The sequence below is a fragment of the Theropithecus gelada genome, chromosome 5 (assembly GCF_003255815.1).
Source record: "Theropithecus gelada isolate Dixy chromosome 5, Tgel_1.0, whole genome shotgun sequence".
In the NCBI taxonomy this organism is placed as follows: domain Eukaryota; kingdom Metazoa; phylum Chordata; class Mammalia; order Primates; family Cercopithecidae; genus Theropithecus; species Theropithecus gelada.
This window is the reverse complement of record NC_037672.1, coordinates 64,026,172-64,042,502: the sequence shown is the minus strand read 5'-3', so window position 1 is coordinate 64,042,502 and position 16,331 is coordinate 64,026,172. Positions and strand designations below refer to the sequence as shown.

The following is a 16,331-nucleotide window of genomic DNA, read 5'->3' as shown; positions in this document are numbered from 1 at the left end:
CATTGGAGTGTAATTTATTTTCTAAGTTTTAGAAGTGGCATTCCTGGGTCAAAAGGTCTGATGTGACTAAAAGGCCTTATTGTGTCTTAGAAAGGTAACTTATTGAGCAGAACAAACCAGAATAAGGAAATATGATTCGAAAATTTGCTCTAGGCAGGAACATTCCAGGGTCTGAATAAATTACTCTCCACTCTTCCATTAGAGTGCTTTTCCTGTTGGCTAACTAGAGCTTTGTTGAATGTATGCTTCTGGAAAAAGAGTAAAATTACACTATATTACTCAATTTAAATCTTTATATTTTTTTCCTTAGAGAACAGTAAATCAAATTTTTTTTCTTCATTTTGTTTTTATTATAGCAAAATGAAGGGAAAAATTTTCCTTCATAAAATAAAGTTTATTTCTGTTTGCTTAATTTACAACAAGCAGAAAATAAGCTGGGTCTTGCTTTGATCCAAATATTGATGTTTTAAAAGCGGTACACAATATTTGTTAAAAAGAACTATGAAATGCCTTTTTAGAAGCTTCTATAAGAAAAGTAGAAAGTTTAGCCCTACAGCTTTCCTCTCCACTAGAACTGCAAACTACTGCTACAGTTTTAAATACACTTTTTGTTGTTTATATATCCAGGAAAGTCTTTAAAAAGTAAAGAAACATGCATATAAATGATTGCATAGCAGAACAGAACATGAACTGCAAACACTAGAGAAATGAAAGAAATACTATCAAATATATAAAGGTCCTACAATCAACCCCTTAAGCACTTCCCACAAATAGTATTTAAAAACCATCGTTTTGTTCTCAGTCTAATGCTCTCCCAATAGAGCTATCTCAGCTTACTGCCATTGTTTTGTTCTCTACAGACAAAGCCTAGGTTACTAAAAACAATTGAAATAAGTAATCCTCTTAAAGGAGTTGCTTCTCCATAATTCTTACTTATATCTGTAAGCAAGCAATCTGAGATTTTAAAAGATACTAGCTTTTTATCCAGAATGAGATTGGATATGTCAAGTCAGTTTTGTCCCCAAAACAATCTTTCAGAGAAATACTAGAAATTGTAAATGGTAAAGGGTATTATTTCTTTATTTTTAGTCAAGTACTACACTGGTAGTCAAAAATTCAAAAGATGTGACTCTTTCTTAAAACTGACTAATCTTTTTTTCCAAAATCATTTTAAATTTCATGGCACCACAGAATCACCTAGAATGAGCGTGCTGTTTTTGAACTTGCCTCATGTTAAATAAACTGAGGTGTGAAATGCAAGCCTCCTACATAAAGAAACAGGCAAATTTTGATGCAAATGTATAGGCCAAATGCTGTAAGCGTCAACATTTCAGTTCTTTTACACTATACACCCCCACCCCACACACACACACACACACACAGCCTACTTTGAAACAATTCACTTGCTTCTAAGGGCAGTAAGAAAACTAAGCAATATTATGGTCAACACTACTCCTTAAATTTTAGAAAAACTACATAAGAACATTCTTTTTCCCTTCAAATTGTTTCTACCATTATTGACCTCCACAAATTTTAAGGTGAGTTTTTCTGATGTTTTCTTGTTCCAAATCTATAGAAACCAGAAAAAAAGTAAAGGCTCCCATGTTTCAGTCAAAAACTTAATCTCCCTGAAAATACTACATGACTCAGTTGGCATTATTCCCCAAGACGGTGGAGTTAACAAAAGAACTAATCCACATTGCATCATAAATAAACTATTATCAAGAGCCTAGACATCCTGATAAGACAGAAAGGTCCACGCTGAACCTAAATGTGTCCGAGCAATCAGTGTTGTACTGTGGCTACAACTTCACTTTTGTAACATTCTATCTTATTCCTTTCTAGGTTAACAGTTCTATGAAATATAAATACGAAAGTTTATTTTTAGTAATAATGTTGCAAATTATGGTCAACCAACATCTTTCACCAAACACTTCAAGCATAAAAATGAGAATCTTTACAAAAATATACACAGACATAACAAATTGGTAGCTGCCCATATCATTAAGCAAACTGAACTCTTAAGAGTGGCTTCTCAACAGCATGTCATTTTAATATAACCATTGCCTGGTACAGGGAAAACTAACAAGTGTTTGTTAAACATCATTGCAACATTGTATTCCTGATAATTTAAGTCAACGAATCTATGAACAAATGAATGATATGTGCCTAAAAATGATCATGGTTTATACTATCAGTGGCCACTGGATTTCGGACTAGTCCAAGATCTTGATCTAGATTTTGACCTAGACCTAGACTGTGACCTTGACTGGGATTTGGAGCAAGGCAGTTCTTTCTTCCTTGATTCCTTTTTATGTCTTGAGCAAGACTTGTAATGTGTTTTGGAATCTGTTTAAGAGGTGCCTCTAGTTTTGACATGCAATGCAGGCCTAGAACATGATTTTAGCCTTCATTTATTTCTTGGGCTGGGACTTGGACCTTGATCTTGAATTGGATTTAGATCTTGCAAAAGAGCGATTTCGGTGTTTAACTCTGTCATTGTTGGAATGGCTTCTGCTACATGATGGTCTTGCAGTCCATCCACCCTTTCTAGGACTATTAGATCTTCTATAGATGTAAACAAAAGTTCGACTTCTTGATCTTCTTTCATAACGTTGGCTTCTAGAATCATAGCGTGAAGAACTGTACACACTCCTACCTTCCTTTGCTTTCATCTGATTTGGGGGTCTTCCAATCCCCCTGTGCAAACTCTTTCCATTTGACCTCCACAAATCCACTTTCTGTCCAAATTAGGTAAAGCATCTTCAGCATCACGAACATCCTCCAGTTGAACATAAGCAACTCCTCTTGGACAGTGAGTGTAGAAATCAAGTGGAACATACACATCAACTATAGGATCATAACGACCAAATTCATGCCATAAATCTTTGAACCTGCTGTTATTGGCTCCATTCCTGATAAACAGAGGCACCTTGGGGGACACAGGTAGCTGGATATGACCGCTGTGTGAGTCTCAGCACCAGGCACCAGGGGATAATAAGGGACTCAGCAAACTGTCCAGCCCCCAGCGGCTGATCCTCAGACACGCACAGCCAAATTAAATGGCTACTACAGCTAAATTAATTCTTTTATGTAAAAGAGTAGGAATTTACTGGTTTTGTTGTAAATAATAGTGATTCTCAAACTTTAGCTTGTATCCAAATCACTTGAAGGCTTGCAAAACACAAATTACAGCACCCAACCCAGTACTCTGGGATGGACCTTGAACATTTGCATTTCTATCCAGGTGATGGCGATGATGATGATGATGATGATGCTTGTCTAGGGACCACACTCTGAGAACCACTGGTATCTATTAATAGTTCTTTTAACCCTGGCTGGATGTAAAAATCTCTGGCTTTGGTGCCAGCTTTATTTTAAAAATTTCATAAGTCATTCTGATGCACCAGAGTGGAGAATCACTGGTGTGTGCAATTAGCCAAGTTATGAAAGATATAAAATTTGCAATATAAGTCAAGATTTTAAAAAGATAATGCACTGAACTTAAGAGCCAGGACTAGTTTATAATTTTCTGGACTATCGCTATGTGTAAATAATTTAAATTCTGGGTTCTTACCCTATGGGCAAACAACTCAAGTTCTGTGATCTTCTGTAAAACAAGAACATCATAGGATGATCATGAACGTACTTGCAAACCAAAATTTTATATATACCTTTTTAGCAGGGGGCATTTCACACTAAGAAGTGATGTAATGTAACATTAATTAGCATTACTAATATAAAAACAAATAAAGATATAAATTTGATGATTTTATTTGTACTGTTTTGTTAACTAGATGCTTAAGATGGGATGGGGGACCTATTAAATAATGATTGTTGATAAAATAATGATTGTTGGTTTTAAAAAAATCTTAATTTTTTACAGCAAGTAGTCAATAACAGTGTCCAGTAGGTGGCGATAATAGCCTTTCATACAACTTGAAAATAGTTGTGTACTTACTGGTCAGTAATTGTTTTCTCACTTGCCTGTACAAATAGAAAGCACAAGACACTTTATAGGCCACCTGGAGCTTTATTTCTGAGTAAGTTTTTTGTTTGTTTATTTTATTCTATTTTAGGAATATAACAGAGGTTGCTTTAGGTTTCTGTGATCATGCATATTTAGAGGTTTGTAAAAATCATTTTTTAAACTTTTATTATAGAATTTTTCAAATATGAAGAAAATACAATAATGAATACCCACCCAGCATCAGCAATGATCAATATTCTGCTATTGTTCCCATTTTACCTGTCCCTTCCATCTTCCCAGCCCCCAGCTTGTCGTCATCCCTTCTACAGCACTTACAAGCAAATCCCACATATCACATCACTGAACCTATAGAGCTTTAAAAATTGTCAAGCTATAATTACCAGATTTTAGGTGCATTATTTCAGAACCCATTGTTTGTTTTACTCTACCAATTGAGTACCATTAGTTTCTGTTTGTTTGTTTTGTTTGGATTATATTTTTCACATAATAATGAACCAAACACCTACTACTAGTGCTTTGAGAACTGGAAGTAGGTGGCAGCATGATTAGCCACAAAAGGTTGTGTGTAAATATCAATATTTTTAAAATGAAAAATTGATATCTTCAATTAAATTTTTGTTTTTTACTTTTAAAATTTTATTATTTTTTTGAGACAAGGTCTCGCTGTCACCCAGGCTGGAGTACAGTGGTGCAATCACAGCTCCCTGCAGCCTTGGCCTCCTGGGCTCAAGTGATCCTCTCACCTCAGCCTTCTGAGTAGCTGGGACCACAGGTACATGCCATGGTTCTCACCATGCCTGGCTAACTGTTTTATTTTTTGTACAGATGGGGTCTCACTATGTTGCCCAGGCTGGTCTCGAATTCCTAGGCTCAAGCAAACTGCCCACATCAACCTCCCAAAGTGCTGGAATTACAGGCACACACTCTGGTGCTTGGTTGAATTTTTATTTTTGAATAAAAATATACAATTAGAAATTTATTCTTATCAACAATAGAAGGTATATATGTATATCTTTTTATCCAAGGTATCCAAAAGAACAAAAAGATTTACCGTATGGTTTTTATCTAAAAAAATGGAAGCATATTAAATTTTGGCAAGTAGAGAAATGATCATAATTAAGAATTTAAAGAAAGAACTCAATGACCCATAATTCCTAAAACAACCCCTTAACATTTTGTTATATTTCTTTTTTCTCCTTCCTATGTGGAGGTCTCCCTCTTCCCTGAAATTGCATGCTTATGTTGGACATAGAGTAGAAGGGGGACATCCTGGTTCTGGAGGTTTTCCACATCTCTGACTCTTCAGTCACTTTCCACTGATAAAAAGCCAACCAAAAAAAAAAAAAAAAAAAAAATTTCGAAGTATTTGCTAAATGAATAAAAGGCCTAACACTTTCTATATCTCATTATGTGCTATCTAAAACTTTCTTTCTTTTTTTTTTTTTTTTAGGGATAGGGTTTTACTCTGTTGCCTAGGCTGGAATTGGTAGTATGATCACAGTTCACTGCAGCCTCGAACTCCTGGGCTCTAGCAATCATTCCACCTCAGCCTCCTGAGTAGCTGGGACTACAGGGACATGCCACCATGATTGGCCAATTAATGTTTTTTTTTGTTGTTGTTGTTGGTAGAGGTAGGGTCTCGCTATGTTGTCCAGGCTGGTCTAAAATTCCTGGCTTCAGGCAATCCTCCTGCCTTGGCTTCCCAAAGTACTGGGATTGCAGATGTGAGACACTGTACTTGGCCTGTAAAACTTTTTTATTTTTTTATTGTACTTTAAGCTTTAGGGTATGTGTGCACAACATGCAGATTTGTTACATACGTATACATGTGCCATGTTGGTGTGCTGCACCCATTAACTCGTCATTTACTTTAGGTGTATCTCCTGATGCTATCCCTTCTCCCTCCCCCAACCCTACGAGAGGCCCCAGTGTGTGATGTTGCCCATCCTGTGTCCAAGTGTTCTCATTGTTCAGTTCCCACCTATGAGGGAGAACATGTGGTGTTTGGTTTTCTGTCCTTGCGATAGTTTGCTCAGAATGATGGTTTCCAGCTTCATCCATGTCCCTGCAAAGGACATGAACTCATCCTTTTTTTATGGCTGCTTAGTATTCCATGGTGTATATGTGCTACATTTTCTTAATCCAGTCTATCATTGATGGGCATTTGGGTTGGTTCCAAGTCTTTGCTATCGTGAATAGCACTGCAATAAACATACGTGCACACGGGTCTTTATAGCAGCATGATTTATAATCCTTTGTGTATATACCCAGTAATGGGATCACTGGGTCAAATGGTATTTCTAGTTCTAGATCCTTGAGGAATCGTCACACTGTCTTCCACAACGGTTGAAGTAGTTTACACTCCTACCAACAGTGTAAAAGTGTTCCTATTTCTCCACATCCTCTCCAGCACCTGTTTTTTCTGACTTTTTAATGATCACCATTCTAACTAGTGTGAGATGGTATCTCATTGTGGTTTTGATTTGCATTTCTCTGATGGCTTGGCCTATAAAACTTTTTAATACTGCTTCCAAAGTTGATTATTGCTTTTTTTTTTTTTTTTTTTTTTTTTGAGACGGAGTCTTGCTCTGTCGCCCAGGCTGGAGTGCAGTGGCGTGATCTCCACTCACTCCAAGCTCCTCTTCCCGGGTTCACACCATTCTGCTGCCTCAGCCTCCCGTGTAGCTGGGCTAATTTTTTTTAATGTATTTTTAGTAGAGACGGGGTTTCACCGTGTTAGCCAGGATGGTTCCGATCTCCTGACCTCTTGATCCGCCCGTCTCAGCCTCCCAAAGTGCTGGGATTACAGGCGTGAGCCACCGCGCCCGGCCGTTGATTATTGCTTTAATGAAAATTATTTTATTCAAAATTCTAAGTTAAAGACAACAACCTGCTGTTTCCCAAAGGGCAATCAATACCTGTATTCAGAAAACTCTGAGGAGTTGTACCACTCATGGTACAAGGAATTAATTTAGCTTATAAGTAAATCACATTTTAAATTAATAATTAAGTATATATTTAATGGATAAGATAACTAACATAAAGACCATGATTTCATGAAATTGTTTCCTAAGATGACATTACAATAGGTAATTACATTTATTTTTAAAACCCATTAAAAATATTAAGTTTATAAATTATATAAACTGTCAAACTATTTTCCAAAGCGGCTATGTCATTTATATTCCCTCCAGCAAAGCATGAGTGTTCCAGATTCTCCACATCCTTGTTGACACTTGGAGCTGTGTGTTCTTTTAGCTATTTTAGTAGGTGTGTAGTAGTCCTATATGTTTTAATTGAGAAAATGAGTTATTTTGCTGAGAAAGCATATGGGGAAAAATGATAGTAGTTTTCAAACATGTGCCATTTAAAGGATAGAGTATATGTATACAATGAAGCTTCGGAAGTAGAGCTAGGCAGGACTAACATAGACTTTATAAAGAAGCAAATTCTGGCACAAAGTAAGGCAAAACTTAAATGCATGGACTCTCTTGCGTAATAGTAGTGAATGTATTTATATCCAGCTGTATCAGTGTTCGTTAACTACAGTCAGCAGAAATTGACCAACTTAGTGAAAGTCATGTATTTTAAGGATATAGAGTGGGTCACAGAATCAAAGGAAAAGCCACGCAACTGGCACTTGGAAAGGATAGGAAGCAACAGGGCAGCGTAAGAGATCTATGTCACAGAAACCAATGAACAGCCTCCTCAGAGAGCTACTGTCAAGGTGAATTAGTTCCGTTTTCTGACCTTGTGTCACTCAAGATTTAAATTCTAATGGGAGAGAATCTGCTTGGCCTAGTTTAGTTTACATGCCCACTTCTTGGTCAGAAGAAGGCAGAATTGATAATCTCACCAAAGCGCATGTGGTAGGGTAGAAGAAATTCCCCAAAGAAATATTGAAGTGACTTTACCAAAAAAATGGGCTACCGGGTGCTGGGCAGGCAAAATAAACAGATGCCACTACACTAGGTCACTACTTTTGATGGGTATTTAGGAGGAATTAGTAGCAGTGATAGGAGGAGGCACCAAAACTCTCTTAAGACCCATTAATTACTTGAATTTTTATTAAATGTCTACTCCTACAGTTCTATGAAATCAATAACTACATTGTATTGAATTCAAAATACTAACTTCATTACCCTGAAAGTGTTTTTACATACATAGCAAATATTCTTTGCAAAAAAATTACTAATTGGTTTTTTAGAGGGGAGAGATGGCAATTTCATTTTATTAAATATAAATACAAACACATATATAATTACATATGAACAGATTTCTATGGTAAAAATATTCAATTGATTGCAGTACACTGAGCTCCATAGAGAGAGTGCTGGGGCAAGTGAGAGCCATATGGGCAGTGGGCAACTCTGTGCCTTGTTGAAGAAAGATAACTAACATGGACAAAGTAGATCCTAAGAAGCCAAGAGGCAAAATGTCATCATATGTGTTCTTTGTGCCAACTTGTCAGGAGGAGCACAAGAAGGAGCACCCAGAAGCCTCAGTCAGCTCCTCAGAGTTTTCTGAGAAGTGCTCAGAGAGGTGAAAGACTACTTCTGCTAAAGCAAAAGGAAAATTGGAAGACATGACAAAGGTGGGTAAAGCCCATTATGAAAGAGAAATGAAAACTTACATCTCTCCTAAAGGGGAGACAAAAAAGTTCAAGGATCCCAATACACCCAAGAGGACTTCTTCAGCCTTTTTCTTGTTCTGTTCTGAGTATCACCCAAAAATCAAAGGAGAACATCCTGGCCTAAACATTGGTGATGTTGCCAAGATGCTGGGAGAGATGTGGAATGGCACTGCTGCAGATGACTAGCAGCCCTATAAAAAGAATGCTGCGAAGCTCAAGGAAAAATGTGAAAAGGATACTGCTGCATACCAAGCTAAAGGAAAGCCAGATGCAGCCAAAAGGGAGCTGTCAAGGCTGAAAAAAGCAGGAAAAGGAGAAAGAGGAGGACAAGAAGATGATGAAGAAGATGATGATGAATAAGTTAATGTTAGCACAGGTTTGTTTTTCTTGTCTATAAAGCATTTAACCTCTCTGTGCACAATTCACTCCATTTAAAGAAAAAAATTGAAATGTAAGTTTGTGTAAGATTTGTTTTTAAACTGTACAGTGTCTTTTTTTGTACAGTTAACACACTACTAAATGTGTCTTTAGATAGCCCTGTTCTGGTGGTAATTTCAGTAGGAACTAACCTTGCTTCGTACAGTATGGGGGTATAGCTTGATGAACTTTCCCAAAATAAACGTGTACCTAGCACACAGATCAAGAAAGAGGATAATTTCAGCACCCTAGAAACCGCTTAGAAAGCACTCTCACTCAAGGTAATCACTATTATGACTTCCATGGCCATATATTTGTTTTGCCTGATTTTGAAAATTACCTTAAATTGAATAATTATCATACGTGATTTTGGGGGAGGTCTGGGTTCATTCATTCAACATTATATTTATGACATTCATCCAGTATGTATTTGTAGTTTGTTCACTCTCATTGTTATATAATATTCCATTGCTTAAATGTATCACAAATATCCATTCTACTGTTGATGGACATGTGGAGTTTTACAGTTTGGGGTATTACAAATAATATTGTTATGAACATTTTTGTACATTTCTTCTGGTGAAGTTTTAGGGCTATTACAATAACCCTACTTATTAACAGAAATGCTTATATATACACATATATGTATGTATGAGGTTGGTACAAAAGTAATTACTGTTTTTGCCGTTAAAAACAGCAATTACTTTTGCATCAAGTTTATGCACACGTATTTATATCTTGTTCACTTTTGGTGAGCATATATATATATATACAAGGGGGATGATCATATATATAAATAAGATGAACATATATACATGAGGAAGATGAGTACATATATATTTTGGCGAACATATATATATATTCACCAAAAGAAGTGCACAAGATATATACATAAACATTCCTGTTGTATATATACCTAAGCATGAACTTGCGGGATGGTAACATGCTCCATTACAATGCTCAACACTTTTCCTAAGTAGTTGTACCAATATACATTCCCAAAAGTGTGGAAGATTTTCAGCTGCTCCATATTCTTGCCAATACTTGGTTCATTATTTTTTTCACTTTAATCATTTTGCTAAATGTGACATTGTCCAGTAATTTTTGAGGAATTTAAAAATCCTGTGAGAGGAGGAGACAGAAGTTGGAATATCACTCTACATTGATTAAAGTTGTAATATGGTGATCTAGAGTTTTATGAGATTCATAAAATAACTTCTTAAAAATAAAAAGACTTAGAGATGAAAGAAATCTGTTACTTTCTGACTCCCAACAAGTTACTGTCTTCCCAGGGGAGGAATTAATTCCGTTTGCATTATCCAATGTAATGAAGAATCCCATCAGGTTGGTTAGGATACTCAGCTGATTTTTACCCTACCTCCTCTTTATATTTAAATCCCAGTATTTGCTAAAGTCCAGTCTATAAGGTTTTAATATGTTATTTCTGACACATTATGCAATTTAAATATTACTGCTCTTAGCTAGAATACAGTCTGCAAATTTATGGCACAGATTCTTACCATTCCCCATCTCCATCAGGCACATGACAGACGATGTGAATCACAGAAGCCTTTCCCACTGATTTCTATGAGGTCTCAGGGTTGTTTTTTCCTCAGTATAATGCTCCACACAATCACACTGTTGGTCAGAAGTGTCATGGAAGATTCAAACACTTTTGCCTCCTGTACCTTAAGGTACAAGGTAATTTGCTGAATCTTACAATCTTCCCAAGTTATTGTTGGTTGTCCCTGTATGAGACTGATTGAAATTTGGGAGGCCAAGGCGGGCGGATCACCTGAGGTCAGGAGTTCAAGAACAGCCTGATCAAGATGGAGAAACCCCATCTCTACTAAAAATACAAAATTAGCCAGACATGATGGCGCATGCCTGTAATCACAGCTACTTGGGGGGCGGAGGCAGAATTGCTTGAACCTGGGAGGCAGAGGTTGCAGTGAGCCGAGATCACACTATTTTACTCCAGCCTGGGCAACAAGAGTGAAACTCCATCTCAAAAAAAAAAAAAAAAAAAAAAAAAAAAAGAAAGCTATAATTTAAATCTATTATGTTGTCATACTAACTGAGGAGCTGGTTTACTTTTAGTTTAAGTTTAATTCTGTTTAGTTTTAAAATTTTCCTCTTCCTTTATATTTTAATTTTTTAATCTTTAATTTTCATTTGGACTAGGGAAAATTCTGAGAAGATTGCTGTAGCTTCATAGGTCAAAGTAATTTAGGGGAAGTGGGTGACAAAGGAGGAAAGATGATACAAATGGATTAAGCATAACCAGGCCAGGTGCAGTGGCTCACGCCTGTAATCCCAGCACTTTGGGAGGCCAAGGCAGGCGGATCACTTGAGGTCAGGAGTTCGAGACCAGCCTGGCCAACATGGTGAAACCCCATCTTTACTAAAAATACAAAAAATAATTGGGCATGGTGGCAGGCACCTGTAATCCCAGCTACTCTGGAGGCTGAGGCAGGAGAATTGTTTGAACACAGAAGGTGGAGGTTGCAGTGAGCCAAGATCATGCTGTTACACTCCAGCCTGGGCGACAGGGCGAGACTGTGTTTCCAAAAAAAAAAAAAAAAAAAAAATAGCATGAATCCTGACAATGTAGGGGCTGGCTGGAGAGTGTGTAGCTTTAGAGGTCTATAAGGTTCTGGAATGTGTTGGTTATGGTATGATATAGATTGATAATAGCATGTTGCTTAAAATTCATATTAAAAAATATGGCAGTGAATTAAAGATAGGGGTTTTCAAAGAATAAAGTTAAACAATGAGTTACTTCTTTAAAAATGTTTGGCCATGCTAAGACAACAAAGATGATGATTAAAATCTAAGGCAAAAGATAATTAAAACCTGAGGGAGAAACAGAAAGGAAGAATGGATAGATAAGAGTTTGGCAGTAGTGGATGAAACCAGAGATCTAAGGAAAAGGAAGCCAGGAGACAAGTTTTAGCATTAGTAGTTTATGCTGAACCTCATACTCCTAACTCCAAGCCTTACAAGGTGTGTAAGGCATTCACTTGCCTCTGTGAGCCTCACTTGAGCATTCACTTGCCTCTGTGAACCTCAATCTTTTTGACTATAAAATGATCATAAGAAAGGTCACCTTTGGCTCACTGTGTTTTAAGGACTAAATCAGGTAATGTAAATGAAATAGCTTTATATTAATTAAATGAATGTAGTATCATAAATACTATGGCAATTATAAGAGCCTCAACACATAATAAGCTCAAATTAGATTTTAAAAAATATTCTGGCTTCTACTTCTGTCTGTAATGGAGTAACTTATACCGAACTTGTCCTTTACCTGTGAACAAGTAGAAAACTGGACAATGTATGTGAAACAACTATTTTCTGATATTGGAAAACATGCAGTGCAGGAGTGCAGTCTCAATGAATAGAAACAAATGAGGTGAGTTCCACAAAAGCCCTAGTATTCTGCCTGGAGTCTCTTTCCAGAACAGCACAGGAATCAGAAACCAAGGAAAGCATGGCAGTCTCTTTATGGAAGACACTGAGAGCAGACTTTGGGAAAGCTGTAGCAGCTTCAGTTTATGGGGCACAGCTCCAGGGTTGTAGGAGCCATTCAGAGAAGCTCTAGGAATCTGCACAGGGGTTTCATTGAGTGTTTTGCTGTATACTAAGGTGCACGCACATACCATGAAATGCCACAAGGCCAGACAAATGGCAATTACTGGAGGATGGTAAATTGAACAATTCCTACAGCTTAAATGTAGCTGAGAGACATTTGAGTTTCAATCACCAGTCACAGGACCTCACTGAAAATCCTGGGAATCCAGTATGTACCCCAGGGTTGTGCCTTAAAATAAGCTTAACAAGTTGTAGAGTAAAACTCCATAGACTACTACTAACAAAGTTCAAAAACAACCCCAAAAGGATCAAGATGATTGGCAAAAAACTTACCTGCTAGCCAAATTCACCTATCTAAGTGAAGAAAACAAAATTAAAAAGTCTTAAGAACGTAGTGTTTATGGTGTATGGCATCTAATACAAGTAAGACATGCGAAGAAGCAGGAAAATGCAAATAAGAAAATCCATCAGCAGAAAGTGAGTCAAATTACAGAGATGAATGAAATAGATGCATCAGAACAATTTTATTTTATTTTATTTATTTTTATTTTTATTTTAAATTTATTTATTATTATTATACTTTAAGTTGTAGGGTACATGTGCATAACGTGCAGGTTTGTTACATATGTATACTTGTGCCATGTTGGTCTGCTGCACCCATCAACTCGTCATTTACATCAGGTATAACTCCCAATGCAATCCCTCCCCCCTCCCCCCTCCCCATGATAGGCCCCGGTGTGTGATGTTCCCCTTCCTGAGTCCAAGTGATCTCATTGTTCAGTTCCCACCTATGAGTGAGAACATGCGGTGTTTGGTTTTCTGTTCTTGTGATAGTTTGCTAAGAATGATGGTTTCCAGCTGCATCCATGTCCCTACAAAGGACGCAAACTCATCCTTTTTTATGGCTGCATAGTATTCCATGGTGTATATGTGCCACATTTTCTTAATCCAATCTGTCACTGATGGACATTTGGGTTGATTACAAGTCTTTGCTATTGTGAATAGTGCTGCAATAAACATACGTGTGCATGTGTCTTTATAGCAGCATAATTTATAATCCTTTGGGTATATACCCAGTAATGGGATGGCTGGGTCATATGGTACATCTAGTTCTAGATCCTTGAGGAATCGCCATACTGTTTTCCATAATGGTTGAACTAGTTTACAATCCCACCAACAGTGTAAAAGTGTTCCTATTTCTCCACATCCTCTCCAGCACCTGTTGTTTCCTGACTTTTGAATGATCGCCATTCTAACTGGTGTGAGATGGTATCTCATTGTGGTTTTGATTTGCATTTCTCTGATGGCCAGTGATGATGAGCATTTTTTCATGTGTTTGTTGGCTGTATGAATGTCTTCTTTTGAGAAATGTCTATTCATATCCTTTGCCCACTTTTTGATGGGGTTGTTTGTTTTTTTCTTGTAAATTTGTTGGAGTTCTTTGTCAGATGAGTAGATTAGCCCTTTGTCAGATGAGTAGATTGCAAAAATTTTCTCCCATTCTGTAGGTTGCCTGTTCACTCTGATGGTAGTTTCTTTTGCTGTGCAGAAGCTCTTTAGTTTAATTAGATCCCATTTGTCAATTTTAGCTTTTGCTGCCGTTGCTTTTGGTGTTTTAGACATGAAGTCTTTGCCCATGCCTATGTCCTGATTGGTACTACCTAGGTTTTCCTCTAGGATTTTTATGGTATTAGGTCTAACATTTAAGTCTCTAATCCATCTTGAATTAATTTTCGTATAAGGAGTAAGGAAAGGATCCAGTTTCAGCTTTCTACTTATGGCTAGCCAATTTTCCCAGCACCATTTATTAAATAGGGAATCCTTTCCCCATTTCTTGTTTCTCTCAGGTTTGTCAAAGATCAGATGGCTGTAGATGTGTGGTATTATTTCTGAGGACTCTGTTCTGTTCCATTGGTCTATATCTCTGTTTTGGTACCAGTACCATGCTGTTTTGGTTACTGTAGCCTTGTAGTATAGTTTGAAGTCAGGTAGCGTGATGCCTCCAGCTTTGTTCTTTTGACTTAGGATTGTCTTGGAGATGCAGGCCCCAAAATCTCCTTAAGCTGATAAGCAACTTCAGCAAAGTCTCAGGATACAAAATTAATGTGCAAAAATCACAAGCATTCTTATACACCAATAACAGACAAACACAGAGCCAAATCATGAATGAACTTCCATTCACAATTGCTTCAAAGAGAATAAAATACCTAGGAATCCAACTTACAAGGGATGTAAAGGACCTCTTCAAGGAGAACTACAAACCACTGCTCAGTGAAATAAAAGAGGACACAAACAAATGGAAGAACATACCATGCTCATGGATAGGAAGAATCAATATCGTGAAAATGGCCATACTGCCCAAGGTAATTTATAGATTCAATGCCATCCCCATCAAGCTACCAATGAGTTTCTTCACAAAATTGGAAAAAACTGCTTTAAAGTTCATATGGAACCAGAACAATTTTAAATGTGTCCAAATATTTAAAGGAAAGCTTGAGCATAATGAGGACAGAAATCGATGGTATTAAAAACAAACAAGGAAACTTCTAGAGCTGAAAGATGTCATATCTGCATGAAAATTCACCTGATAAAATTATCAGCTGATTAGGTATGGCAGATGAAAAGAAGAGCAAACTTGAAGATACTGTAATAGAAACTATCCAAACTGAGTTACAGAAAGAAAATAATAATAAGAAGAACACATCCTCAGTAACCTGAGGAACATTCCAAGTGATCCAACATATGTGTAATTGGAGTTCCTGAAAAGATCAGAGGAGAGGAGCTGGAATATGCATTTGAAGGAATAATGACTTATATTTTTCAAATAAGATGAAAACTGATTCCTAAATCAAAGAAACTCAACAGACTCCAACCAGAATAACTGAAAGGAAATGCATTCTAAGGCACATCATATTGAAATTATTGAGAACCAGTGACAAAGTGAAATTCTTAAAAGCAGCCAGAGAAAACAAACATTAAATACAAGGGTACCAAGATAAGAATTCATACTGATTTTGTGTTAGATATAATGCAAGCCACGATGCAAGAACTTTGTGTTTGAAATAATGCAAGCCTAAGTCTAAAGAAAGCAATAGGATGAAAACTTTAACGTGCTTTTACAAAAGCTAATTTAGGATTCTTTGTTGAGTGAAAATCTCCTTTAAAAATGAGAGCAAAATAAAGCCTTTTGAACAAAAGAAAATACAGACTATAAGTTAAGCAGACCTGAAGTACAAGAAATGTTAAAGTTACTCTAGAAGGGAAAAATTATACCAGGTACAAACTCATTTCTATGCACATGAATGAAGAGTGCCAGAAATGGTAATATGTGGGAAAACACAAAATGTGTTTTTCTCATTTTTACCATTTCTAAAAAAACCAAACAAACAAACAAAAAACAAAAACAACAACAACAAAAAACCTTTGAAGAGCAAATGTACTAACAGTGTATGGTGGGGTTTATAAGAGTTTGAATTATAATGTATGACAACAGCAGGACAAAGAATGGCAGGGTATATGTTTATGGCTTGGTTCAGGTGAGTGCAATTTTCTGCATTCATCTAGTGTTTTTAGTGGACAAAATCACGCATAAACAAGATTAAAATTCAGGCTGTGTTAAAATTGTTACCTATCATGTTGTAACAAATTTGCATTCTCAAAAACAAGTTTTATAGTAGAACTGACTATATAGTTCAG

The 16,331-nt window shown here is 36.7% G+C and overlaps 2 pseudogenes; one reads left to right on the top strand and one right to left on the bottom strand.

Moving 5' to 3' along the window:
• Window positions 1–2,194: 2,194 nt before the first annotated feature.
• On the bottom strand, window positions 2,195–3,692 carry LOC112624309 (annotated as a pseudogene).
• Window positions 3,693–8,390: 4,698 nt separating this feature from the next.
• On the top strand, window positions 8,391–8,984 carry LOC112625366 (annotated as a pseudogene).
• The last annotated feature ends 7,347 nt before the right edge of the window (window positions 8,985–16,331 follow it).